This window comes from Coptis chinensis, chromosome 2 (assembly GCF_015680905.1).
Source record: "Coptis chinensis isolate HL-2020 chromosome 2, ASM1568090v1, whole genome shotgun sequence".
Lineage (NCBI taxonomy): Eukaryota > Viridiplantae > Streptophyta > Magnoliopsida > Ranunculales > Ranunculaceae > Coptis > Coptis chinensis.
In genome coordinates this window covers 18,500,228-18,527,186 of record NC_141457.1, presented here as the reverse complement: position 1 = coordinate 18,527,186, position 26,959 = coordinate 18,500,228, and positions in this window count along the sequence as shown.

Here is a 26,959-nt window from a genome sequence, read left to right as displayed (position 1 = left end):
ACCTGTGGGTTAGGTGTAGTGGTTTCCTTGGCCTTTTCTACGTTAGGTTTAGCCAACACCGAAGGGGAAAGCAAAACCTCTGTAGCTATTGTCGATGTTCTAGCTGTGAGTGACTCATCTCTTTCCTGGTTGTGATGCTCAGATCGTCCATCCCCATTCACAGATGCAATATCACTTGCTATGGAGTCGGTCTCGGCATCATGGAGGTGTAGTGCCACAGCTCTTCCAACCGACCCAATCCTACTCTCAACAATACTAACTACACAAGGTTCTCGGGAAGACTCTCCAGCTGAGATGGTTGGAAGAGCTTCTTGTCGACCTTGGACAACTACCTCCTTGCCATGACTCTGTTCAGAAATGGCATAGTAGAGCATTGGGTCCAGATTGTTACCTTGATCCACTGCGTTCTGGCATGCTACTGAGCCCATGGTGCCCTCAGCCTCAGCATCTAGATTTGTTATTGGCTGCTCTGTCACTGATATTGACTACTCTATCAGTGGCCTCATCAGTTGGTCCTCGTCCCCCGCCAAACCCGCAAACCTATTCTGAACCGGCAAATCTGGAGCTTTCTCGGAGTTTTTTCTCTGCCAGGTATTCTCCCCTTGTTGACTAGTCTCTCCGGCATGCTTTTTTTTCCGATGCCTCAAGACAAATTTCTCTCCCATTGGTTCGGTGGTTGTAGTAACATCCACTACCACCTCCTTATCCTTGTTTCCTTGCCCATTGTTTCTTTGCATATCACTACGGAGCTTCCTACATTCCATAACCAAGTGGCCCACAATTTTGCAGTGGGTGCACATTTTTGGTAGTTTCCTAACCTCTACCGTTTGCCAAAATTGGACGTCCTGACATAAATTTGATTGGGAATAGGTTCCGACAGATCAACATCCACCAAAATCTTGGCATAGTATCCATATTCCCTATTCATAGTTTTCTCATCAATCTCCATAGGATAACCCACTCCTCGGGCAATAGACCTAAGAGATTCTGGCTCCCAGTATTCCTGCCCCAGTCCAGGCAGTCTGATCCAGACAAGTGCGTGAGATTGACGTTGGCTGTCCGGATTGAAGTTTGGCGTCCACTGACTAATTCTCATAGGAATTTTGTCAAACTCCTACGATCCCTTCGCCCAGACCATGTTCAAATCCTCAGCTTTCGAAAATCTTAAAAATAAGTAACCCTTTCCTATAGGGGTAATGAGACATTCACTGGACGTCTGCCATAGTTTCTTAGCTAGGATACGCACCTGTTCCAGTGTCACCTTTTGTAAATCAATCCTACCCACCAGACAATGTTTGCAAATGAGAAGACCTTTTTCATAAGCTGTTTCCGATATTGTGATTGCAGGGTACTCCCCCATCCTCTCTAGATTTGGAAGCTCTGTCATTTCCATTGGTTGTTAGATATGTTGAGTTGCAGCCTCAACATATGAGATTTTGTTTGAGCCCATCAAAGGAGCTGCTGCATTACTTCCAGGTAGATTATCTTGTGGAGCGGCTGGAACTGTACCTGAAACCACAGGCATTGGCACACTGGGATTTTCCAGTTCATAGAGATTCATTCTTGGTACCTTGCGAACTCACACTCTCAGAAGTGGAGGATTTTACCGTGAAGGAAACCAAGAGAGAGGTAGCTATCTTGGGCGAACTTACACTGTGAAGCAGTGAAGGATTTTACCATCCAAAGAAAGCTAAAAAGAAGGCCTTCCCGAACGCGCACTCTGAGGGAGTGTGGGATTTCACCTGGAAAGCGCAAGGCACATATGAAAAGGTGAAGAGCTCGATATTGGTAGATTTTTTCCTGACCACAAATCTTTATGCATCCCACAAAACACAGACATACATAACAGATAATACTAAGAAAAACTAGAATAACATAAAGTAAAATATATACTACAACAAAAACAAATTACATATAAATATGCGGACACTGGGGAGTTGCCTAGTCAGATTCCACACAGGATAACTAATGACGTCGAGACGAACTTGAGCTACTCTTGTCTCTTCCCTCTCGTCGGGGTCTCTCAGGTGTAGAAGCCTGTGGAACTAACTCATCTCGCAGCTCTTGAAGCATCTGGAGAGTGCTAGCCTGAAAGGTGCGCTGCTCGTGCTGAATTGTATTTAACTGCTGATGTAGCTAATGCTGACCCTCATGCATGAAGCGCAAAGCATCTAAAGGATGCGTGAACTGGGACATAGCTCCTGGAGCAAAGTAGTCTACTAGAGGTATAAGTGGAGCTTCGTCATCGTCAAGACCGTGCTCGATCTCTTGTATAGCCTTTGGGGACCAGTCGTGCTGAACGCAATGCAAATAGACTAGAATGAATGTGGTAGACTTGACTACCACAAAGTCACTCGGAACTGTTGCTCCCCAACTAAGCATGAGCTTAGTTACAAGAGTAGGAAGGGGAGCAGTACTCCGTCTACATTGAGAAAGCTAGTCCTACAGGAAAGAAGAAATACAAAACCCATTATTCCAGGTTTGTAAAATCCAAAGAATGTGAAGGATCGACTTACTGATATCCAAAGGTTTCATCATCCCCACAAGGTTGTGCGCAATCCACATTGCCACTGCCAACTGGTTCTTCTTCAAAGAAGTCTGCCTCGCGCAGGTGGAACCATTGACGTACTTGCCCTCTAACACAGTAGCATGCATCAAATCGAACATTGTGCTAGCTGACTCTCGGGTACCTCGTGATGCGCTTCGATACTCAAAACTGACCCAACTACCTGCCTTGTGAACACATGAGAGAGACCCCCAAACAAAACGGTAACCAAGCCTTCGTTATCGCGAGCTAAGCCGTGATAGAAACTTTGAACAAGAGAAGGGGAGTAATGGGCGGTGGGTTCTAGCAAAAGTGGCCTCCAACCTCTTTTAAGGATCTGTCCTTTGAAGAAACATCAAAAACCCCCGAATCAAATAGATTTGAAAAATCCATTTCGGGTACAATCTTTCGATTGGCGGCCATGGGAGGGTGTTTTGGTTAAATTGAAAGTGGATATGAGGTGGGGTGAAGGTGTGCTAGTAGCAGCAGAAACTGTTTTGGATTTGGAGAAGAAGGAGGCACGACGCAGGTTAGGGTAGGCGTGGGCACATGTCGGTTCTGTTTTTGCGAGCTAGGGTTTTGAGTGGAGAAGATGGTATTTCGGGCGGTCGCGTGGTTGAATTTTTAAACCCGCGTACGACCATCGGTTGTTGGGTTTTTAGGTTTTGAAATTTTTGGCCCAAGCCCATATAAAATGTAGAAATACCGGAAAGGTCCCGTTTTGTCCCGTAATGCGTAAAATGCAAATCCCCGCTTCGTTACTGGTCCGATTGGGACAAATGAACTGTTTAAACGATCATCGGAAAAATTCCTATCCAACGATATATCACATGCTTTGATCCAAGGTTGTATGACCCACAAGATGATAGATGAACGCCATGAAGCGTGAAGATGACATAAGCTATATACACAAATGAGCTATGAAAAGAATAGAGTATGCCAACTTGAAAACAAAGCACACGAATAGCGGAATGAATAAAAAAGAGTGTTACGAGAGCAAAGGGAACGGATGGTGGAAAGAATATACAAACTTGAAATTAAAGACTAATTAATTTTTTTAGATTATATTTTTGAAAAACTGTAAAAATGCGAGTCGTTTTTAGTCAGATCCCCAAGACTCGAGTCAATCCCAACCAGATGGTTTGATTACTCTATGAAGATGAGCTCTGTGCTTTGGTGTAAGACACATGTAGACTGTAAATATTAAGTCCTCCTTTATTGGCTGAATCCCAGGGTAGTCTGGTGTTTGACATCTCAAGCACCAATTCTCCCTGATTGCACGCCGTCTGCGTGTGTAGGAACTTTTTCCTGCACCAGGTGTGATGGCTTGAATTCTCTTCCAGATATCATATTTTATATTAATTGGAAGAGACGCAAAAACTTCTGAATCAGAGGGTACAGGTCTCCATTGAGCCTTGCTCAGTGGAGAAGAACTTTCTTTAGACATTTTGGAAGGTTTATAGAAGAGGGGGAGGCACTACAAGAAAAAAGGCTCTATATCCCTGTTAAAAATAGTGACAAAAAGTCTTTTGTCACTATTTTTTATTTTCCAAAACCGTGATGGAGTGGGGGTCAATTTTTTTTTTCCCAAAACCGTCACAAATATTTGTTCCAGACTAGCCTATCTCCACCACATAAAATAGTAACAACAGCTAAAAACCCGTCACAAAAAAAATGTATCATTTGTGACGGTTTTAAATAAACTGTTATGCATTCATCATTTTGAACGGTCATAAAAAGTACCATTAGTCATGACGGTTTGGATAAAACCGTGATATGTATATATTTTTTAATTAAAAAAATGTGAATATATATATATATATATATATATATATATATATATATATATATATATATATATATATATATATAAACTCACAAAATTGGGGACTTGCAATAAACTACACACCTGAATAAATTACATACCTGAATATGATCCATTAAATTTCAAATAACACTCATATATATTGCTAATTTCATTGAAACATTCCAATCCCCTTGGATAACCAATATATATTTGTACTTAATCGTAAAGTGTAATGAAGTAAATAACACATTTCCCATCTAATTCATATAAATATAATCAACCTAATCCAAATCCAAATGAAAAATAATCTAATCTCGTCAAAGTCGATCACCTACATATGAACAAATTGGACAAATCCACAGCGCTTTCCCAACTGGTAGCATTCGTTCCTCCAAGGGAGCCCCAAAATCCTAGCTCATATCTTTTAACACACTAGCCCACTTGAATTCTACAATTGAAAAAAGGTGGTGACACTCAATATAGCTTGATATAAAATAGCCAGTAAATGCACTGATATACAAGGTAACCAAGTAATCTAGGCATGCACAAATTATATATAAGATATTTCTTAAGGATTTAAAATAAATCATTAGTACGTATGATAGTTGAATGCAAAATAGTTAACTCAAGATCATAAATACCTATGTGAATAAGCAGAATTGCAACTGTTAATATATCTAAGGGGTAAGTCGACCGAAACTATTTGAAACAAGCTACAAGTCATTATAAGCATCTTATAAGAAACCCTGATATTGCAAACAAACAATCTGTCCATTGTTAAGTTAAACCAAGATAGACTTAGGTCCAATACCCATTAATTGTTCTTGGGGAACACATGTACAACTCAAACCCTTTGTGAATAACTCAAACACTTACAACCAGGTACAAAGCACCTATATATAAGTAAAAAAAACGTACTGCCAATGCTTTTAACCTACCCCAAGGAGATGAAAAAAAATGTATATGTAAACTTTAATCAATTTTAAGTGCCTAAGAGTCGAAAAGTAAACTACGATAATTCATTATCAGGATTAAGTATATGAACGATGAAAATTTCAGTTTGAACAGTCTAACCTGTTAGTTTTGTAGCTTTTAGCACAGACAGCGACAAGTAATGAAACTTGGTTCACTTGAATGTAGACTCAACGAGGTAACGTTTTCGTGTAGGTAACGGAATCCTAGCTTGAACACGACTCAAACTTTCTACCCTACGCAAACTGCTAAACACAATTACTATCACTTTTGCTAGTAACATTACCAAATATCGGCCTTTCAAATAGAGACTAATAGCATCAACTTGGTGATGATGTCCACTAAAATATAAGAAACATTCTACAGTAGAATCATCATATAAACATGGAAACAAAAGAAAATAATCATCATATAGCCAAGTATAGTAGCAGAAACAAAAGAATTATTGGGAAAAAAAAGTACCTAGTAATTAAGAAGCACCTGTATTCATAAAGGGGCCAAAGTCAAGTCCTTGTTAAAAGAGCACAGTCATGAAACTACAAGCAACAGAAGTAGATTCCTTCTTTACTTCCCTGGGCCTAAACAAGATAACATAAGAGCTTAAGTTAGAATCCAGGCGACCATCACCTACTTCATATCACCAAGACTTAGGTAGCATCCAAATATAACTAACATGAGTTCTGACGGAAACTTATTCCTTGGCAGTAGCCCTATATCAAATTGTTTCTGACGGAAACTTATTCCTTGGCAGTAGCCCTATATCAAATTGTGACAATATGACATGCACTTAACTATGCACTATATTCAAGATGCCTGAGTAACAATGTCAAACCATCACTAATACTATACTGTCAGCCTATATACAAATCTAAATACCACAAACTAATATAGTCCTTGACTTTTTGAGGGCATTCCATTAATTGTAAACTTTTAGTAAAATTAAGGATTTTTTAGATCAATCAAAGCTAAAAGTGAAAAACCCTAACTGCCCAAAACGAATTAAACTTTGAATGAACATAAATATCAAGCAAATCTTAGGCTGAGTGAAAGACTGGAAAATCAAAAGGACAGAGATAAAGACTGGAAAATACATTTATGACACTGGTGTTGCCACAATTGGGATATGGTCACAGTTTAGATAACATTCTATATTTGGAAAAATAACAAGCAGAACATGTCACAACAAAGAAAGGAACTCTCCATTGCCGAGATTTTGGGATTGATTTTGAGTTAAAATTTTGTACTGTAGATTCTAGCAACTAATGAAAAACCTAACTTGCAATAGACTGGGAACACAAAAGGATCTACCTTCGTAGTCCTGGCAATTCACGGCATCCCTGTCAAATTAGGGAGATAACAATTAGCAACATGATGACACATAAAAAAGCACAATGAAAATGATTGCAAACAGGAAATGCATAACAAATGAGTGACTAGTCTTAAATTGCAAAATTCTTTTGCATATATAATGAAAGTATGAAACTAAGGGAGATATTGTCAATGCGGGTAAAATAAAATCTCATTGGTACTTCATAATATACTGGCACTGACTGAGGTACTGAGCAAGAGCTACGTAGCCAAAATAAAGCTGAATGAGAGAGATAGTCAAATAGAATTATGCCAAGCTAAATATGTATGGAAAGTTCATATTATCGGCTCGTAATTACTTTATTTAAGGCAATGGGAGAACTATATAATATAGATCTTATTGAGAAGTCAAATTTATAAAAATAAAAGGTGGCAAATTCAGGTGCTAATAATAGGGTAAGAAAAATACTAAGGGACACAAACAGATAAAACATCTACTGGTGTAAATAATATATAGATCAATTCACTCACATGAAGGAAAACATAAAAGAAAGCAATTTCTCAGTACTGTGCATTTAATTTACTTGATCAGAACATCTTTATTACAATGCCCACACAGGGCCGGCTCAAACCAAAGTGTGGCCTAAGGCGGATTTCATAATATTGTTATATTGAGGCCTTTTTTTCTCAACAATTTAATAAAGAAAAATGGTATATAAGTAGTAAGAAATTAAGAATTGAGGCCTATAAATTTTGGGAAGTTTTTTCCCCATTGATACGTGTGGAGGCCTAATTTTTCGGGAAGGAATTTACATGTTAGATTCTTAGTTTTAGAAATTTCTTTTGGGTTTTATGATATAAGCGAAATTAAGGCCTATTTTTAAGGTGAACTTTGGGAATTTTCCAACAAACCATGCAACTTATGAAGCCTTTTTCAAAGTGAGGCCTTAGGCGGTCGCCTTTTTTCTATAAAGGACGAGCCGGCACTGTGCCCACACTTGTAGTAATCAAATAGTTGTCCTTTGGAGAGAAGATGCAGAAGCCCACTTTTCCTGGAGGATTTCTTAGAAACTTTTCCCCAAATCAATGTGTCCGGGCTTCATCTTGCTTTGGATATCCGAGCTAGTTTTTTTTCTCTTCGTAAGCCTTCAAGATATGCAAAGGAAGAGAAATTCTGCCACCCAATACTTCTTCCTTTCACTGGTAGATACTTCAAGCATGATGCCATTACAAATTACAGTATCAGGAATAGCCTTTCTCTTTCCAAAATCAAGAAGATACTTAATATATGTTCCTTCAAAGCACTTCCTTCGGATGGTCACCTTTTTGAACAGTTTCATTGCTTTTCTCGAGTCCTTGGACAGGTGAGAGAAAGTCTGAATATTCTCAAGGTCATCCCACCTAATATTCGAATCAAGCTCTCTAACCTAGAGCAAGAGAGAAGTTGATTTACTGAGCATTTCCCGATAGGCGATTCAATAATATAGTGAAATACAGCATTATATATCATCAGTGCAATCTAAAAATAACTTTAAAACATGACGATTAAGTGATTCTTACAATCTTACCTAGTAAGCAAGATGGGCCACACTTATTTACTTCGTTTAGCAAGCTCTGAACCATCAGGATATTCTGATATAGAATACCCTGTATTTTTTTTGCACCCACCTACAAAATTGTTAAAAATGTAACACGTTCAGAACTGTTTACACAGTTAAAAAAATAATAATAACTGGATTAAAAATTGAAATAATAACAGTTATGGGAAATTCTTAACCCTAACAACCCAAGCATGCTATATTATTGAAATTGAAAAAACAATTAATGGATATTAAAAGGGGATAATAAGAGAGACAAAGAGCTCTAAACCTGTTTGCCTTGCTTCTTCCTCTGCGATTCCTTTCAAAGATTAGTGACTACAGTAGTGGTACTCCGAAACAAAATATTAGTATAAATCAAATCAAATCTTTATTTTAAAAACACTAAAAAGGAGTGAATTTGTATTTGGTTGAGTGAGACAGGACAAACAGTTAGCTTAAGGGTTTTTTTAGTTATTTTCTTAATTTTCCAAAAACAAATAATCCTAATCCGCAGAAGTGAAGAAAAAGTCGTGAAAGATCGCGCGAATCATTTTGTTTGTTTTTTGTGAAGCATTTCTTAGAGGCACAAATTTGCAAGTGTTTGAAGAAAGCGGGCTGGGAGACTGAACGTAGGCTTCGTAGTAGTTTTTTTAGTGCAGTTATGGGGCGGGACTAAAAAATTAGAATTAGAATTTGGTCTTTTCTATGACTGTCACATAAACTCTAGGAAAATATAACTATTTTAGTGAAATAGTCACAAATAGTTCTCCACACATATACATCTTTTTTAGAAAAAAATCATTTGTGACTATTTCGAAGAAAAAACTTTTTAAAACAGTCACAAAAACCCTTTTCTGCCATTTGTGACCGTTTTGAACACAACAGTCACAAATAACTTTTTAAAACAGTCACAAAAGCCATTTTTTATACTAGGGGGGGTGTAGAGTTTTAGAAAAAATGAGAGAAATTTTTGAAAATTTGTACAAAGTGAGTCTTTTAACTTCAGATTCTCGAGACAATAATAGAGAGGTGCATGATAGAATTAAACATATCATGGTTTCACTTTGGGTTACACCAATTGTTTATTTATAGAATTTGACGCTTCGTCGAGGTTGTTTTTTTTTTTTTTTTTCTTAAAAGATATCTTTAACAAGATAGAGGGTTTTTGCAAAAAGATAAAATCATATGTTTATCCAGTATCATTTTGGTTACTCTGGGACGTAAGATTTTAAATTTTTATATCCTCAAGTTTTTGAAACTATGTAGAGATATATACAAAAGACTCGTACAAAAGCAGTGATAAAACACATACCATAACAGATTGTCTTAGGCAACTTTCATGTCAGTCTGAGTGAACCCAATCCAAACAGATGAGCTTCATTATAACGTCTTTGGGGATTTCTTTAAGAAGACATGAAATGTCCCGACCCCGTCTCGAATAAGCGCGGTGATATAGGCGACCCTTAATAAGCAAAACTGATCTCAAACCGCCCCTAGATTGCGAATTTCTAGGGGTTGGTCCATGTAGAATCCATTGCCCATTTTGAAACAAAAACTCATGACTAGTGTTGTGTCGAGAATCCTTTATTATAAAAACTAGAAAAACCAAGAACTTTTATAAAAACAACAAAGAAAAGCTATTTTTAACAAAAAGAGGGAAAAATAAAGAAAAAGAAAATTGTATACTTGATCCATAGAGGTACACTACTCCAACTATGAGTAAAAGTGCTAACAAGGAATATGCAAGTATACGTAGACTCAAGGCTCTGACACTTACAACCACACACTCCAAGCGGAGGGTCCGGTTACCTTTTATGATGTACTCCATAGAAACAAATGTAACGGAATGGAAGGATTGGAAATACATCACAGAACAGAGGATTTAGGCACTTGTAGCTTCCAAGGCTGAGTTCGCTTGTTTAGGATTAGGAACTGCTTGTCTTGGGAACACACCTTTCTGGGCTTTCTCTTGGGTTAGGTGGCTTAGAGATTGTTGTATGGACACCAAGATTTGAGATTGCTGATGCATCAAGGATAGCATTATCTCGAATGTTTTGTCTAATGGGACATTAGTAGGTTGGGCAACTGGTACTAAGTCCCTTTGGTTGTTGATTTGTGAACCCTAGAGGTGGTTGAGTTTGTTGATTAGTATTCCATTGAAAATTTGAGTGTTGCCTCCATGGTGCATTTGGTATATTGAAAGCACAAACTTCTTCTGGTTGAAGTGATATTATGTTGTTAAGCAAGGGACAGTGGGTAGATACGTGATTTAGATCTAGACAGAAAGTGCATGGTGCTATATCGATGTTCATGACTAGTTGGGGAGTATGGTCTTTTTGTTTGGTTGTAAGGGCATATATCTTTCTTGTGAGGGTTTCGATTAGTGTTTTCATTTATGGATCGGATTTTACCTCAAAAATACCATTGGCTTTAGAAGTACTGGGTTGGGATGTTCTAGAATTGTTTGTGTTACCCTAAGTACCTTTTTCTGCTTGGTCTTCTAGAAAGGTTAGAGCTTTTGTAGAACCTTTATCTAAAAAGTTTCCATTACTCATGATATCCAATGTGACTTTGTGTTATTGGAGAAGACCTTTGAAAAACCAATGGACAATAGTGGATGTTTCTAGTTTATGGTGCAGACATGAATGGAGCAGGTCAGAGAATCTATCCCATGCTTCGGAAAATGTCTCACTCGGACTCTGTCTGAAGAACTGTATCTTGCTTACTATCTCATTTGTTTTCTTCGGTGGAAAGTACTTCTTCATGAAAGGGAGCACTACCTGTTTCCCATGTATCGAAAGAATCGGGCTTCTGCGATAGAAGCCATGCGTGGATCTTGGCAGCTAGAGTGAAAGGAAACACTCTCAGTTTAACCTGAATATCAGAAACACCCGGATGATTGAACGTACTGCAGACCTCATGTATCCGGCGTAGGTGTTCATATGGTAACTCGTGTTCGAGATCGTGAAAGACGGGTCAGAGATTGAACATGTTCGGTGGGATACGGAAATCGTTATTAAGCTGTGCGAGTCATATACAAGATGGAGGTCCATCTTGTAATGGTGTGTAGAAACTAGAGAGAGGCTCTTCAGCTTGAACTACTTCATCCGCCATCCTAGTAGTTAGGGGATAAGAAATAAGAGTATGTCGATACCGACGTGCTCTCCTACTTGGGTAAGTTTTAAACGCACTAAGTTTTGTATAGCCTGAGTGTAGTCTCATGCACGATTGCGAGACTATTTAGAATCTACTTATATGCGCACACAAATGTATTAGATCCTCAAACAGTGAAATTTGTTCGTAGCTTTGAAGTTTTTGAAAAGTTTGCATGCAATGTTTGTAGATTAGAGACTATGCCCTGTTTAAATTTAATAGTGGGCACAAAACTGGGTTTTGGGAACTACACGCATCGAGGGAGAAGATCACTACTTCACCAGATGGTGTGACACCAAGAATCTCACCCACGGTATTTTTGAGGGAGGGGAGTGAGGAAGGTGGTTGCTCCACTGGAATCTGGTAGTTTACTACTTTCTTTGTTCGTGCTAGATGTTTGTCCTAATGGACATGCCTAAATTGGCTTTGCTTGGTTGATTTTATCTTTTTAGTTGGTCTATGTAACAAACATTTCACGCAACGTCCGTTCTAAAGTCGGGCTTAATCCCACTTTTTGCTCTTTTAGGGCTAGGGTTTAACCTTAGCGTTAATGTAAACACGAGACTGAAATGTAAATTACACAATCATCCAAGCATGCTTAGTAACATACAAGTATCCTCTTACACTTTGTAGCGATGAGGGTTAAAAATTAACGCCCAAGGTGTGCGTACACGACCCTTGGGGTGAAGGCGACGTGGTGGGGTTGACGAAGTGTTTGGTGTCTTGCGTGTCAACCCACCATTCAAACTTTTCCTTACGGTTACAAGTTTAATCTAACTAAGAACCATAAGTCGGCTCAAAATACTGGCAAATCCAATAAGTTACAATTGGTTGCCTTCGTGGGCCTAAAACAAATTTGCCTTCATGGGCTTAAAACTATGAAAGCGGTAAACACGAAAGTTTAACTACGTTTAGCTTTTTTTTTTTTTTTTTTTTTTTTTAAAAGGTAATTGACTAATAATAAAAGAATAAGAGTTATATGAAAATGAAATAAAATGAAAAATAGTAGCTAAAGGAAAGGTAACAACAAGCGTGTATCATTCCTAGTACAAGAGAATCTAGTTGACAAATCTAAAGTAAGTAGTATAGTGTTTAGTTAATTAACTATTCACTAATGATTAATTAAACAAATTAAAATATGTAAAAATTTGGAAAGTGTTCGTAAAAGATTGGAACTTCAACCCCCAAGTTGGGTTGTGATGTGCAAGCGTGGTACTACTTTTTCGTGCCTCGCAAAAGTTGGTTGAATCCCCAACTCTTAGTAAGTAAACTTAAACCAAAAGACTAAACTTCCAAAACTTAAACTCTTTTCTACTTATCCTAATTATTTTTTTGTGTTTTGACTTAACTATATGATATTATCTTAATCTAATCATGAATAAACATCAATTAATGAAAATTAAAACCTAACCATGCTACTAAACTACTTTTTATGTTTAAACTTGCTGATGATTACTAATTCATTTTAATTAATAAAAAATTTTAATTTTTAAATTACTTTTTTAATTGAATTTTTGGTTTTTGAAAACTCACAACTTTGCAAACCTATCTACTTTTTATCTACTAACAGTTAAATTAAAAAGAACAGGGGATATTAAAGTGGACTTACACATGAAGATTTCGAGCCAACAGAATCTTCGTCTGAGAAAAAGGAGGTGTGGACGCGTGTTAAATGCGGAGGGGGGGAACGGTTCACAAGTGCGTGTCTGACATGTGCGGTCGCGTTTCTTGCACAGACGCGACACGGGTACATTTTCTCCGTTTGCACTCGTTTTTCGATAGCAAGTTCCGGTGATTCGTCTCGTGCTATTCTCGGGCTCCGTTTGCGCAGAAGTGTGCTGAAAACATACAAAAACAAAACATCAGTAATGAAATCAAGAAAAAAAAACTAAAAAAAAAAATTGAAATTAATATTGAGAAGAAGGGTTCAATGAGTGTTGTTTTTCTCCATCTTCCTCTTCCCATTTGAATCCATGACGGCTGCACCATTTGATTTTTAAGAAATAGTGGTGTTGAGGGTGTTGTTCATCTTGAATCCTTTTGGTGGGAGGAATGGTTGGATGGATGGAAAAACCTCTCTCTACTATTTTCTAGTCTTTCTTACTCTTTTGTTCCTAAGTTTTAATGTTATGGAAACACTAGTTCTTATCTTAAACTTGTTGAAATCTTAAACACATTCAATAGAGAAATATAGAATGAAATTGGTTTTGATGATTATCTTACTCACAAAAATTCTTCCTCACAAAAAACATTTCTTCATGTATCCTCTGTAAAAGTAGAAAATATTTAAAACATTTATTTACCCAACTACACTAATCGACAAAATTGGATCTCCTTCCAAAGCTTCCGCTTGATAAATCCCTTGAACATTCAACCCTTGGAATGCCTCCACACGGTTTTTCACTAGAATTTCCCATCTTTTTGCTATTTCTAGACTATTCTTGCTAAAAAACAACACTATTTTTGGAATTGGGCAACCATCTTCCAAATCTAGCTTAATGTAATGGTTACCATTAACATAACCGATCCCAAGCACATTAACAATGTTTAGACCCACTGGGGATCTCATAGGAAGAAAGGTATAAGAATATGATGTAGATAATTGTACAAGCACATCGTCAAATCTCGAAGCAAACAAATATCTAGTAAAAGTCATATCCATCCATTTGTTCCTCTTGGCACGAGTTCTCTTCTTTTTCCTTATCCTTTTATTTAATCTATCAACAACTTTCTAGAAAAATATCCTCACATAATATTCCTCGTTTGACATTAACTTACTTAATAACTCTTGTATCATCCAAAATCAGTCAGTTTGTTTTTTTCTCAAAGCCAAGCAAAGAGCCCTGAAACCACAATTTCCATCGCCGACGGGGTGTTCAAAACCAATAATAAACTATAGCAATTCACACGGAAAACACATTTTATATCCAGATTGAGCAATGGAGCAACTGACATAAAAACTCAGTTTCTTTTTCCCCTTTGAAATATATGGTTTGGCCTTGGGCTTCATTACAGATTGTGGAGTCATGGGTGGAGCATCTGGAGGATGTTCAATTTCATTAATGGAGCAACCAATATCAACATTTGGTTTCTTCCTTTTTGGAACAAATGGTTTGGCCTTAGGCTTCATTATGGATTGTGGAGTCATGGGTGGAGCATCCAGAGGGTACTCAAACCATGACGGATCTCTGGTAGTTGACCACTCTTCTTTTGCTGACCTCTTCTTAGTATTGCCCTTAGGGCGGCCCTTCAGTGTAGCCTCCTCCTTTGGTGGCTCCAATGATGAACTTTCAGGAATTGCAAGTTCCATGAGCATCCTTATCATAGACCTCTACTAGTCTTCAGAAGTTTATTATAATAGTTGAATAAATAAATCCATAGCCGGTTTGTAATAAACACTAATGAGATCATTGTCTCTCGGTTCAATATACAACTTTTTCCAAAATTCATCAATTTCAGAAAGAGGTATTATACACCCTTTTTGTTTGAGTAGCACTAGCTCATGCATACATGGCACACCGTGTGAAGTAGCAAAGTGTGGTTGCAAACACTATCATCTACCCCCAACGACATCTATACGTCCCATCTCTTCCAAAATCAAATCTAAAGCTCTCTTTGAAATAAATCATCTAAGCTAACTAAAAAACTCGTCATTGTGCTTGATAAAACGTAAAACAATAATTTTACCTACTCTTAACTAATTATGCTAGAAATAAGTAAAACTAAAAGATATTTTACTACTATATGATCAAAATTCTACTCTCTTTTATCATGCAATATGTGGAGTAGAGAATTCGTTCCACTCTTAGTTTATTTAGACGTAAGTTTCACTAGTTTAGTCAATTCTAACAAAACTAATGAAGGTAATAGATTGTAATTATACTAATATGGTGATTGAACTAATTAAGATGTTCTAACTTATACTATAGCAATCAAATACTAAAATGTGAATATGGATAATGAATTAGGGGGATTTGATTCCACTTGATTGATTCCTAATGTGCTAGTATAGATTATTGCAATCCTAACCAATAAAGATTAAGTAATTGACCCCTAATTATTCATGGCAATCTCTACCAACTAATAATTAGCATATGAGGAAGTTCAACCCATTCTCATGGTGAATCAATTAACCTAATAAAGTGAAACTCTTGAAAAGGCAATAATCCTAACTAATACATCAAGTCTTCATCAAGCTTCATCAAACCCCTCTAATGGAGGTTTAGCTAGAAGTTATTAGACTATCATTAATAGAAGAATAAGAAGATGACATAATGAAGAATAATAACTTGGCTTTTATTAATCTAATGGAAGAGAGTTTAAGAATTGAAACTATATTAAAGAATAAATATTGAATAATCAACTAACTTAAAACTAATGAAAGAGTTATATAAATTAAAACCTAGGTCTACGTACTAACTAACGGGAAGGGAGAGAATTATTCTAAAAACTAAAACTAAGTATAAATCTAAGTAATTAAGAATTATGCCTTAGTCCTCTTTATATAAGAGAGGGCTAGGTCTACAATTTCGTGCATAAACTTTGGAGCCATGTTTTGGGCTATGAAATCAAGCCCGAAACCTAATTACATATGTCCAAAAAGGGATTCTCTGCTAAAAATTACTGCAATAGACTTTTCATTCACTTTTGCTTCTCTGATTGGGTCAAGGTCTAGACTATTAGAAAGATCTCTCCTAACCGGTCTTTTTAAGATATAGTAGGCCCAATTCCAAGGTCTAAGTCCAAAGATACGGCCTGCAGAATTATGTTGACTTTTTTGCTCTATTTGCGTTGACTTTGACTTTTCATCTTTGACTGGGCTTTAAAAAGGTTTTTTCTCCTTGAATCTTGGCCTTTAGTTATAGAACTTCTTATCAACCAACCTTTGCTCCTTTATCTAGCAAAAGTGACATATTTCTTCTCATATTCGACTCCAATACCTAAAATACACAAAAGTACATAAACAGTACTAACTCTTATTTATTATACACATAATTGGTATAAATATAATATTATTAAGGGATTAAAACTATAGTTTTGGGATCTTATCAAACCACCACCAAACAGCATTTTGCTTGTCATCAAGCAAATATGAGAAATTAAAATAAGTGGCCAAAAATGGAGTTCTAACTAATCTCATTCCACTGAGTGCGATTGCATTGACCATATGCAATAAGGTCTTAAACCACTTGGAATTCCCTAGTGGACGAGTTATAGCCTCGTGAGAGTTTTCCAGATAAGGTACTCACAAACTTCATCTATACTACAACAACTAAGAAATAAAATTATTGTTTCCTACTTTATTCTCAGATATCTATACACTCACTAGCAATGAATACAGAATAATCAAATCGAAATCTAAGTTAATACGTGCATAATAATCAATCATCTATGGATAAACATATATATAATGAACTATGTTATGAAATGCAATAACAGCTCTGTTTCTGAAACTTTGGAATAACGTCCTTAAGTAGGTCCTCACATATATGTCAAGACAAAAACACTCTGATTTTTCCACTCAAGTTTTGCTCACTCCAGTGCATAGTGGGCACACTTTACCTTACAATCTCAATGACACACAAGAAAGCCAAAGTCGATCAAACACATCTGCCACTTACTATCACACTAACATATTTCTAATTGAGTTAGAGGTCTTTATTAGGTGTTGCGGGGATTAGGAGATGGTTTAAGAAGGAAGGAAATGGATATTCAAAAGAGCAAGTCTGAGATAATAGAATCTTCATATTATGTAACTAGAGAAAAACCTTGTTCTTACTTTGCTTTTACACTTTGTTTCCATCCTTAGCCATTTTTTTTTTCTTTTTCTTTTGGCTTTTGACTCCTTTGATTATGTTTTTGGAGTTCTAACTTTTTATTTTATTTTATTTTATTTATTTATTTCTTTTCTTTAGATGGAAACTTTCTTTTCTTATTTGAAGCAACTAACAAATTCTTGGTTTCACAGGTCTTTTTCTTTTCTAATTTTTATTTCATCTCTATTCTCAGACTCATTCAAAAATGGGTAGGCTGATTTTTATTTTGTTTTGTTTTTGTAAAAGGGTAAAGGAATTTTGGTTTATGAAAGGCTAAAGAAAGGCTCAGAGGGGCGATTAGCAAAAAATAATTTCATATAGGTTTGAATTTCTGGCTATATCGATCCAAAAGGGGCCTAAATTCTCGTTTAGGATATGGTATAGTGATCAAGCAAGTGGACGTGTGATTTCTCTATTCGGAATTTACTTCTCCCCTGTGTCATTTCTCAAATATTTCACTCATATAAGGCTTTAGGCTATATTCTTATAGGATTTGTAGAATAAGTACTATAACCTAGATTTCATAAACTTACGGCCAATACAAACATAGATGCTCATGCAAGATATTTATAGAAAGATGCAATGATTATTACCTACATATTAATCTAAATTTCTAAAAACTATTCTAATTTAAAAGCTAACATGAAATTTCTAGATTAATACCAATATTCCTAAGTGCATAGCATAAACTTTTTATTTATATTTTTGAATTTTTTTTTACTAGAAAACAAGTGCATATTATACATGTATTATCCTAATAGGTGTCTTACTTTACGCGTGTTTCTATGCCACCCCTAAACAAAAACATGCTCTGTCCTCAAAGTATAGAAATAAGAAGGATAGAAAATACCATGGAAACGCGTGAAAAGTTTAAAGCACCTGCAAAACAAATTTAGAACATACTAATATAGAGAAATAAAAACAGACACAACTCTATATGAGTTCCACCTGTTATGGGGATAACAAAAATTAAATTGCTTGGGATATAAGCAGACACGAACAAAAAATAAAACTTACCTCATATCCGACATTTACGCATTGACCTCCTCTTCTATAAAGAATTTAGGTTCCTTGGCATCCTGCCACACCATGATAATTTGCCAGGCCTCACGCCATTTATCATCTACAATTGCTAACCTGTTAGGCGCCACTTGGTCCGATGGGGTGTAAGGGGCAACCCAATTAGGTTGTAGCCTCCACCCCTGCCAAGTCATTGCATGGAATGAGCATATAATGCAGTTGGTGAGTCTCACAATGTCAACCCCAACCCAATCCGTGAAACGGGAACAAAACTCAGGAAAGAAACATAGCATTATTCGACAAACTAAGACAGGCATAAGAAGATACTTATGCCTTATACAATGGGCTCATGCTAAACTAGAAACTAAGGTTCGGGGAAGGTCATAGAGCATACGTCCCATAGCTAGAGTAAGAAAGATGTTACAAGTGGCATCATTTGCAGAAGAAAAATGTCATTCCCCTAAGATATTTAGTACTATAAAGAACATAACAGTGCCCACGTTAAGGGACAAGCTACCAAGGGCTACGTTATATTGCCCTTGGTCCTCGACATGAAAAATCCCTGTCCCATAGGTCTCATGCGAAAATGCATAGTTGTAGACATACATATTATCTACCCAATTGTTTTGACAGTAAACTACTTCAACACAACGAGAGCAATGGTAAAGAACGCACTAAGAAACAAATGAATTTGATGTTGGGGGAGATGAAACTGAACCAAACAATGGCTGCCTACGTACCCAAGATCTATTCTCTAGGGATCAAGTTTCCACGTAGTTCCTTATGAAAAATAATTTGGTATTTATATAGGTAGAGTACAGAGTCCTTGTAGCTCAAGTAATCTTATAGCTTGAGTAATTGTGGTTGAATATAACTCTCAACTGATAGTTATCTCTTTGATAAGAAATGAATCTGGACATAAATCAATGTACATTAGTGGCAAGCCATGTGGCTAAGGTTCATCCTTAGACACATGAGTTAATGGGCATGTACATTGATCCATGATATTGCGAATTGGGCTTTAGCCCTGTTGATTAAATGAATAAAATAGAGGGTTTGCCACATAGGTGGGGGTCGAAACACCGCCCCCTCTTTATCATACGAACAAAGTTCACATGGCAAAGAAGAGAAGAAAAACCAAGGAAAACTTGAAATAATAAAAGAGTAAGCGGAGTGTATAACAAAGTGTCGTGTGAACGTAAACGATAAGAAAATGGACAATCGGAAAAAATTCGTGAATTAGCGGAAATGAAAAAATGTCAAATTAACGTATACGGGACGCAATGACGTAGTTAAATAAAAAATGGCCGAAAATGCACAGATAAAATAAAATATGCACATAAATAAAATTTCAAAAGAAATTTAGTGCCGAACACTATACCGAACGCATTACGTAACAATGCGAAAGTGATGTCGACGACGCGTGCCAGCGGAATAGCGATACGAGGATTAGACCGTTGAAAACTGTTGAAAAAAAATCGTGAATTATTGTGAACGAAATAATTGGAATTCAAAAAATGTTCAAGATTCAAGCATTTGTTCCGAAATAACTAGAAGATGTGCGCATGAAAACACCAGAGAAAACTAGGACTCCAAAAGTAAATCCGGATTGGATAATGCTTATCATCGAGTCTCCCACCTTAAGTCGGTTTGGTTAATAGAATTATACACGGACGGAAATACTGGACCAGCGCAAGATCGGGCAAAGGAAATAAAAAATATATATATAAACAGAGGGAACATGATAATAACGAAGCAAAAATAGTGAACACAAGTATAGAGAAAAGAATACCAGTCCCGGCCTAGCACAAATCTTCAGACAAAGAAAAGTTACGAGCTAGCACTGATAACCGAGAAAAAACACAAGTAAACTCCACCTTGGTAACAAAACTACTACACCATCGAGATTCCGTACTGTGCCGTCGTTGGTGTCGAAGACGAAAAAAGGTTAGTACGGTGTTTGTTTAGTTTTACGGTCCTCTTGTTTTCAGGTAACTCTTGTTCTCATCTTCATCCCAACTGAAGAAACACAACTGGTATCACCCCTTTTCTGTGTTCACCATTACAGAACTGCCTAAAACTTTCAGCGGTTTTGGGAGCAATATCAGCGAAGAATTCCACTGTAATACGACCAGCAGCAATAGTACCAATCATAACAACGAAAAACACGATTGTGTTTGTTGGGTTTTGTGGTCGTCGTTGCGGATGTAAAACGAAAGAAAGAAAAAAATGAAACTCTGTAGTTGCGAGAGATGATGGTGGCGCCAGTATACAAAACTGGTTTTAAGTTTTGAACCAAAACATGATACGGTGCAGCTCCCACAAAGGAAGGGCACCGTACCTGTGCCACATTAATATGGCCCAGTGAACCCGGTTTTTGTGCTTTCTGACCCGGTTTTTGACCTATCTGACTCGTTTTTCTTTTCTTTTTTTTTTCAGGTAGAAACTACCGTACTATACGGGCGAAAAAAAACTCGAGAAGAAAACTCGATGACGATCGCAGACTTGGTGAGGTGGAAAGAAGGTGATTGATACGACTACACAGGAACTAGCGTCGATGGTCACATTTGAAGGAAATACAGAAAATACTAGGACTCGAGAAATTTGAGATGGATGAAGTGTACGAATTTGAAATGAAATTCGAAGAAGATGAAGTAGTAATGGCTTACACACAATTAAATTGCAGGAGTGCAATTCCGTTGAGCAAAGAAATAGCGCCTTGATTATTGGAGTGGTGGCAAATTGCACCGGGACAACCGCCAATATCGTTCGGTTAATCTTTACGAGAGCGCCCGTTTACAAAATGAATTTAACAGAAGGTTTTGGGCTCAAGAAATCTTCGCTTTGATACGACAGAAAGCCATACTGACGAAAGGGTACATAAAATTTGAAATTGAATTCAAGGATTCAAAAAGAAGTTTTAAAGGGTTCCCAAAAGTATACACCGGATGGGATAGATTTCTGTACCGCTTGTGAGGGAAGTGGAATCCGACAGAGTTTAAAGTGCCGAACAAATTTCGAGGTAAGCCAAAATATAAGTATTGAAAATTGTACTACGAGTAAACTGTTGACTAACACGAGTTATTTTTGTGTCTAACAGAAAACACGAGTACACTACCAGATATTGAATTGGACAAGGAAGTGGAGAACAACCTTTGTTTCTTCTTTCATGAATGTTCTGACGAAAGATTGGTAGGTTTGAGCTACTTTGATGATATTGTTGATTTCCAACACTATGGGGGTATCGAACAACGGGCCGATAGGTCCAAGGAGACACATAGTGAAATGGCGAAGAAGAGTAAGAGTCTCAGAAATGCAATATTTGGCAGCAATAGCGATAGTGAAAAAGAAGATGGAACGGAATTAATAGAGCGAGAATTAGTGCTGAGCTTGCCAACCACAAAAAGCAAATTGTACAAAAGAAGATGTTCCACAAGAAAATGGGCGAGTGGAGACCAAGAGAGACAACCAACGTTACAATGTATGATGCCTCGAGGGACGAGACTACAATGCACAAAACACCCCAGACGAAATATAATACATTCTCAACATAAAGAGGAAAAGGTATGTACCGTAGAAAAAAGATATGTAAAAGTGTGGTGAGATGTAATATCTCGCTCGGTTTGGTATATCTGAGGAAAAGAATGGCGGGGGAAAATAACGAAAACAAAGTGATACTTACAAAAGATAGTGCAAAAAAAAACACAAAGTCGGTGAAAGAAAACAAAACGGCAAAACAAAATGCAGGAGAGCAAAAGAATCCAACCACCACCGGCAGTCTTGTCGGGGGTAATACTACTCATGGAGGAAAACCACAAAATCATTAACATAAAGTTGACCGTTGACTTTTACTATTGCGTTAGGACGGTAAAGAAATTTATGTCCAACATTAAACCGATGAAATTGGTAGATGAAGCAAAGATGTTCAAGTCTGGAAGACGAAGTGAAGGTATCGCCAGGGACCACTGATAAGTGCTCAAAAAGTGCTATTTAACCCCTCAATTATGCCTCTTGTTTAGCCATCTTAGTGGACTAATAGTGTTTATAAGTTGTGTTTTAAGATTCTACAGGTGAAAAAGAGAGTTTTGTAGAATATTAGAGAAAATGGGGTAAAACGAAGCAATTCGGAGCATCAATGATCACATGGGAGGTCCGTGGACAACCATGGAGAAGGCCAAGGAATTGGAGCTATTAAATATGCGACTTGGACCTATTTTAAAGTCTATTTGGAAGCCCAAGGCCAAAGGATTCGTTGCTTGGACCAAAGCCCGCAAAAGAGGATAGAAGGATAAAGCGAGAGAGAGAAAAATCGGCTTATGCGTGCGGGACACATGGATCGAAAGCGTCCGGGCGCATTGATTGCATCTGGACGATAGATAGATCGGCCCGACGCATTGATTAAGTCCGGGACGCATGGATAATGCGTCCACGACGCATGAATCGATTAATCTTGTAGCCAATTCCTTCTTAGTTTTGAAGACGAAGTCGGACTCGAAAAGAAACCTATTTGTATTAGGAAACAAATGGCGGTTTAGAATGCTTCTAGAACTCATTGTAACCCCTAAAAATAGACCCTAAGTGCCTCATGTAATTGGCCAATTCACTTATATTCTTGTCTCCTTAACTTGAGGCGAGAGATTAATAATAAAAGATCGGTTTTAACTAGGCTGAGTCTTAATAAATTAGTCTTTCTAGTCTTATGTTCTTCAACTCTTCTTCTTCTTCGCTCTTCGTGTTCTTCCTTCTATATGGAAGGCTAATCTTCTCCTTCAAGGGAGGAGATGAAGCCCGTGTTCTGGTTTAATGATTATTCCGGTTTATGGTGTTCTTGTCAATCAGTTCTTTATGTTTTTAGTTATTAGTTCCATTGCCCACACCGGGATGGAAGTATAGATTAAGGTTTTTATTTATTACAATTGAATATCATGCTAGTTTAGGGTTTTATTTATTGCAATTGAATATTTGCTAGTAATATGCTTTTATTTATTGCAATTGAATATAATGCTAGAATAGAGTTTTATTTATTGTAATTGAATATTATACTATTATTCTCTACTTTTCTTCTAATTGTGTAGTGTTTTAGAGTAAGGGAAGTATTCCTTGTGTTTGCCTTAGATGGTGATTCATTGAATAGCTGCCCAAGCTCACATAAAAGGAAAGAAGATACTAGTAGTATGAACATAGGAACAATCTTAAGTAGAGTTAATTGTTAACGATGTTTCATCCAAGAGGGCATCGGCACTCGCTTGATTGCCCGATTGTAGTCTACTTGGAGAACAACATGAAGCAAAAGGTCATTGAATCAAAAGCATTGGTGGATTTGAATCTCTTGAATCTATCTCTCTCATATTCTCTCCTTATTTCCAATTCTTAGCTTTAGTATAAGTTTAGTTAGTTTAGTTTAGTTTAGCATTAGAATCTACAATATCTATAATCATAGTTTTTAATCCCTCAAACCCCCTTTCCAGTCCTGTCCTTCATATAAACATACACTTAAAAGTGGAACGATACCCTACTCATCCTTTACTTATTGAGGGATAATTAGGTTTTGATACGCTTCTTTTTGTTCAACGACCATATACCATCTGCATACACAAAAAGAGGTTGGTCAAATGGCGCCGCTGCCGCTTTAAGTTGTTTATGTTTAACGTTTTCTTTCAAGATTAGAATTTTGGATATTGAGGTAATTTTAGCCACATCATCCATCCTTTTAAGAAAGAAAGAAGCTTGAAGGACATCTCGAAAACAAGATCTACCATCCAGGTTAGTCGAATCTTCATTCTTTTTATTGCTTTCTTAGTATAGTTGCATCATAGTTTAGTTTTATTGCTTTATAGTATAATTGCATTTAGGATCTTTTCAACAATTGAAGTTGTAAGCCAACCGCAAAAATATATCAGACTCTAGTGTTTCTTGTCTGAATCTTGACAAACGGACTATCGTCTGTGGGCAGTGGTACTTAAGCAATCCAAGTGATTCACCATAACCCTAGAAGAGACAGCTTTAGACAACGGGCGAGATACTAGCTGCAAAGCCCAACCCAGTTGAAGGAAAGTAGTTTTACATTCTAGTATAATTTAGAATAGTTGCATATTAGTTTAATTACCTTCAGGCATAGTAGGATAGTTTTCATCATCTTCGCATAGCAAGAATACTAGACAGGATTGATATAATGGCCGCACGCAATGATGGAGGTGTTATGGACACCAATAATCCTGAAGCTATCACACCCATGCAAGCACAGCAAAGGAAGAAGCTGAGCGATTTTTATTCGCCAATCATTGGAGACCCACCCAAAGAAGATTGTTTTTCCGAAAACGAAAGCTAACCAGTTTGAGCTTAGAGCATCAGTAATCTCAATGCTTCCAAAGTTCAATGGTTCAGACAATGTTCAGCCATATGTTCACATGAACAGATTTCTATCAGTCCTCAGAACTTTCAAGAACCAGAATATCAAAGATGAGAGTATCAAGTTGATTCTTTTTCCGCTCTCACTCGAAGGTAAAGCCTCCGAATGGTTAACTGCACAGCCGATCAATTCAATAGATAATTGGGAGAAGTTGAGAACAAAGTTTATGAACAAGTTCTACCCACCCCAGAAGACAGATGCCATGCAGCAAGCCATTAGCAATTTCAAAGGAAAAGTGACTGAAGAATATCATCAAAGCTGGGAGAAATTTAATAATCTGCTAGTCTCATGTCCACATCATGGTTATGATAAGAGCACACTTGCTCATTTTTTCTATCGAGGACTCTCGATGATGAACAAGCAGATGATACAGTCAATGCACAAAGGCAAGTTTAGATCAATGGATGGAGAGGAAGCTTACAACTTTCTCGAGAATTTAGCTGAAGAAACACAACAATGGACTACTAGCAACGAGGATGTCGCTAGCATGGAGGGGGAGCCAAAGCAATTTGGCTACCAAGCACATGAACAAGCAGATCAAGAACTGAAGTCTACATTGGCCAGCCTGGCCACCAGCATTGAAACTTTGAGTAAGAAATTCAACCAGTTCTCCATGAATCCCTCCAAGATCAACAAGTCTCAAGCTAAAATCTTTCCCAGTCATGCAAGCTAGCCAATCTTTGTGAAATCTGTTCGACACTTCTCATGCAACTCTAGAATGTCCGGTTACTATCAACATGCATCATCGGTTGAGAGTACAATGTGAACTCATTTCAGAGGGCCCAACCAAGGTGGTAATAACTTTCAAGGCAATTATTAGAGATTTAACGCTGGACCCCGTGTTCTCAAGATCAAAGTTATATTCCACAGACAAGTCAAGTTTCACAGTTGGTTCCTCAACAACAATTATACTCTCAACAAAATTCCAATACAAGTGGAGAGTTAGTGCCTGATCCTAGGAGAAATTATGCCGCACCTGCCAACCTGGAGAATGCAATTACTTTGCTATCACAGAAAAATCAGAAGTTTGAAAGTGTTCTAGAGCTTCTTGCACAGTCTCAACTCAATCTCCAGCAATCTCAGGCAAGTCAATGTTCTAGAATGGAGTCTCTAGAGGCTAAGGTCGACCAACTCACCACTGCTTTGTCTGTAAAGACACAAGCCACTCAACCTAGCTTATTGGAACCAATATTGAAGAGTGAAGATGTATGCAACATTGGGACAACTTCTAGTATTGATCACCTCCATGATCATGTTAGCTTAGTTACTACTCTCAGACCAGAATTGAAGATAGACAACAAGGTTGACTTACCTTCTCATGATTATATTGCTTCTGAGAGCAATCGGTCAAAGATTTCAAATGAAGTTCAAAAGGAAGTGGGGGAAATCCTTTCCACTCCCATTTGTCAAGACAACCAAGACAAGATATGCAAGAATGCCAAAGAGAAAGAAGAGCAGACACATGCTGATGTGTTTGTACCGAAGGCACCTTTTCCTATATTTTTGCTCAAAGCAAAAAGGACAAGCAATTTTCAGAGATGAAGGAGGCATTTGAGAAAGATAACATCAATATCCCTTTCTCAAGCGATCAAGCGATTGCCATCATATGCCAAATTCTTGAAGGATGCATGCAACATAAAAGAGAAATACTCATGTTCCAAAGCGAGCATTTCTAGGCGGACAAACAACATCTATTATCCATCGCCAAGCTCCAATCAAGCTCAAAGATCCGGGAAGTCCTACAATATCATGCAAGATAGGAGAAAAATTCACGGGTAATGCTCTTTTTAGACCTTGGTGCTAGTGTTAATCTCTTGCCATATCATGTGTACCAAGCGTTGGGCTGGAGAACCTAAAGCCTACACAAAGTCAAATTGAAGTTAGTACCGCTCTACCAAGATTCCAAGAGGCATAGTTGAGGATGTTCTTGTTCAAGTAGCCGATTTCTACTATCCAGTGGATTTCATTGTGATAGACACCCAGGAAGCCTTTGATAAAATACCAATTATTCTAGGCCGACCTTTTCTCGCTACCGCAAAAGCTTTGATAAATTGTCACAATGGTGAAATGAAGATCAACTTTGGTAAGATGTCCATGGACATAAATATCTTTCACCTGTTGCATAAGGATTGTGATAACACCGAAGGTGAAGAGGTGTACTTCCTTGATAGTATGATACAAGAATTCGTCCCATTCGAAGATACAATTGAAAGTGCTCAATCTACAGAAAACTGTGATGAACTTGAGAAACCCACCACAGAGGCGTTGCTAGCCATGTTCTTAGAATCTATGCAGAAAATTCAGAATTTAAGTGAGCAGAATGGAAAATTGGCAGAGAGAGTATCATAT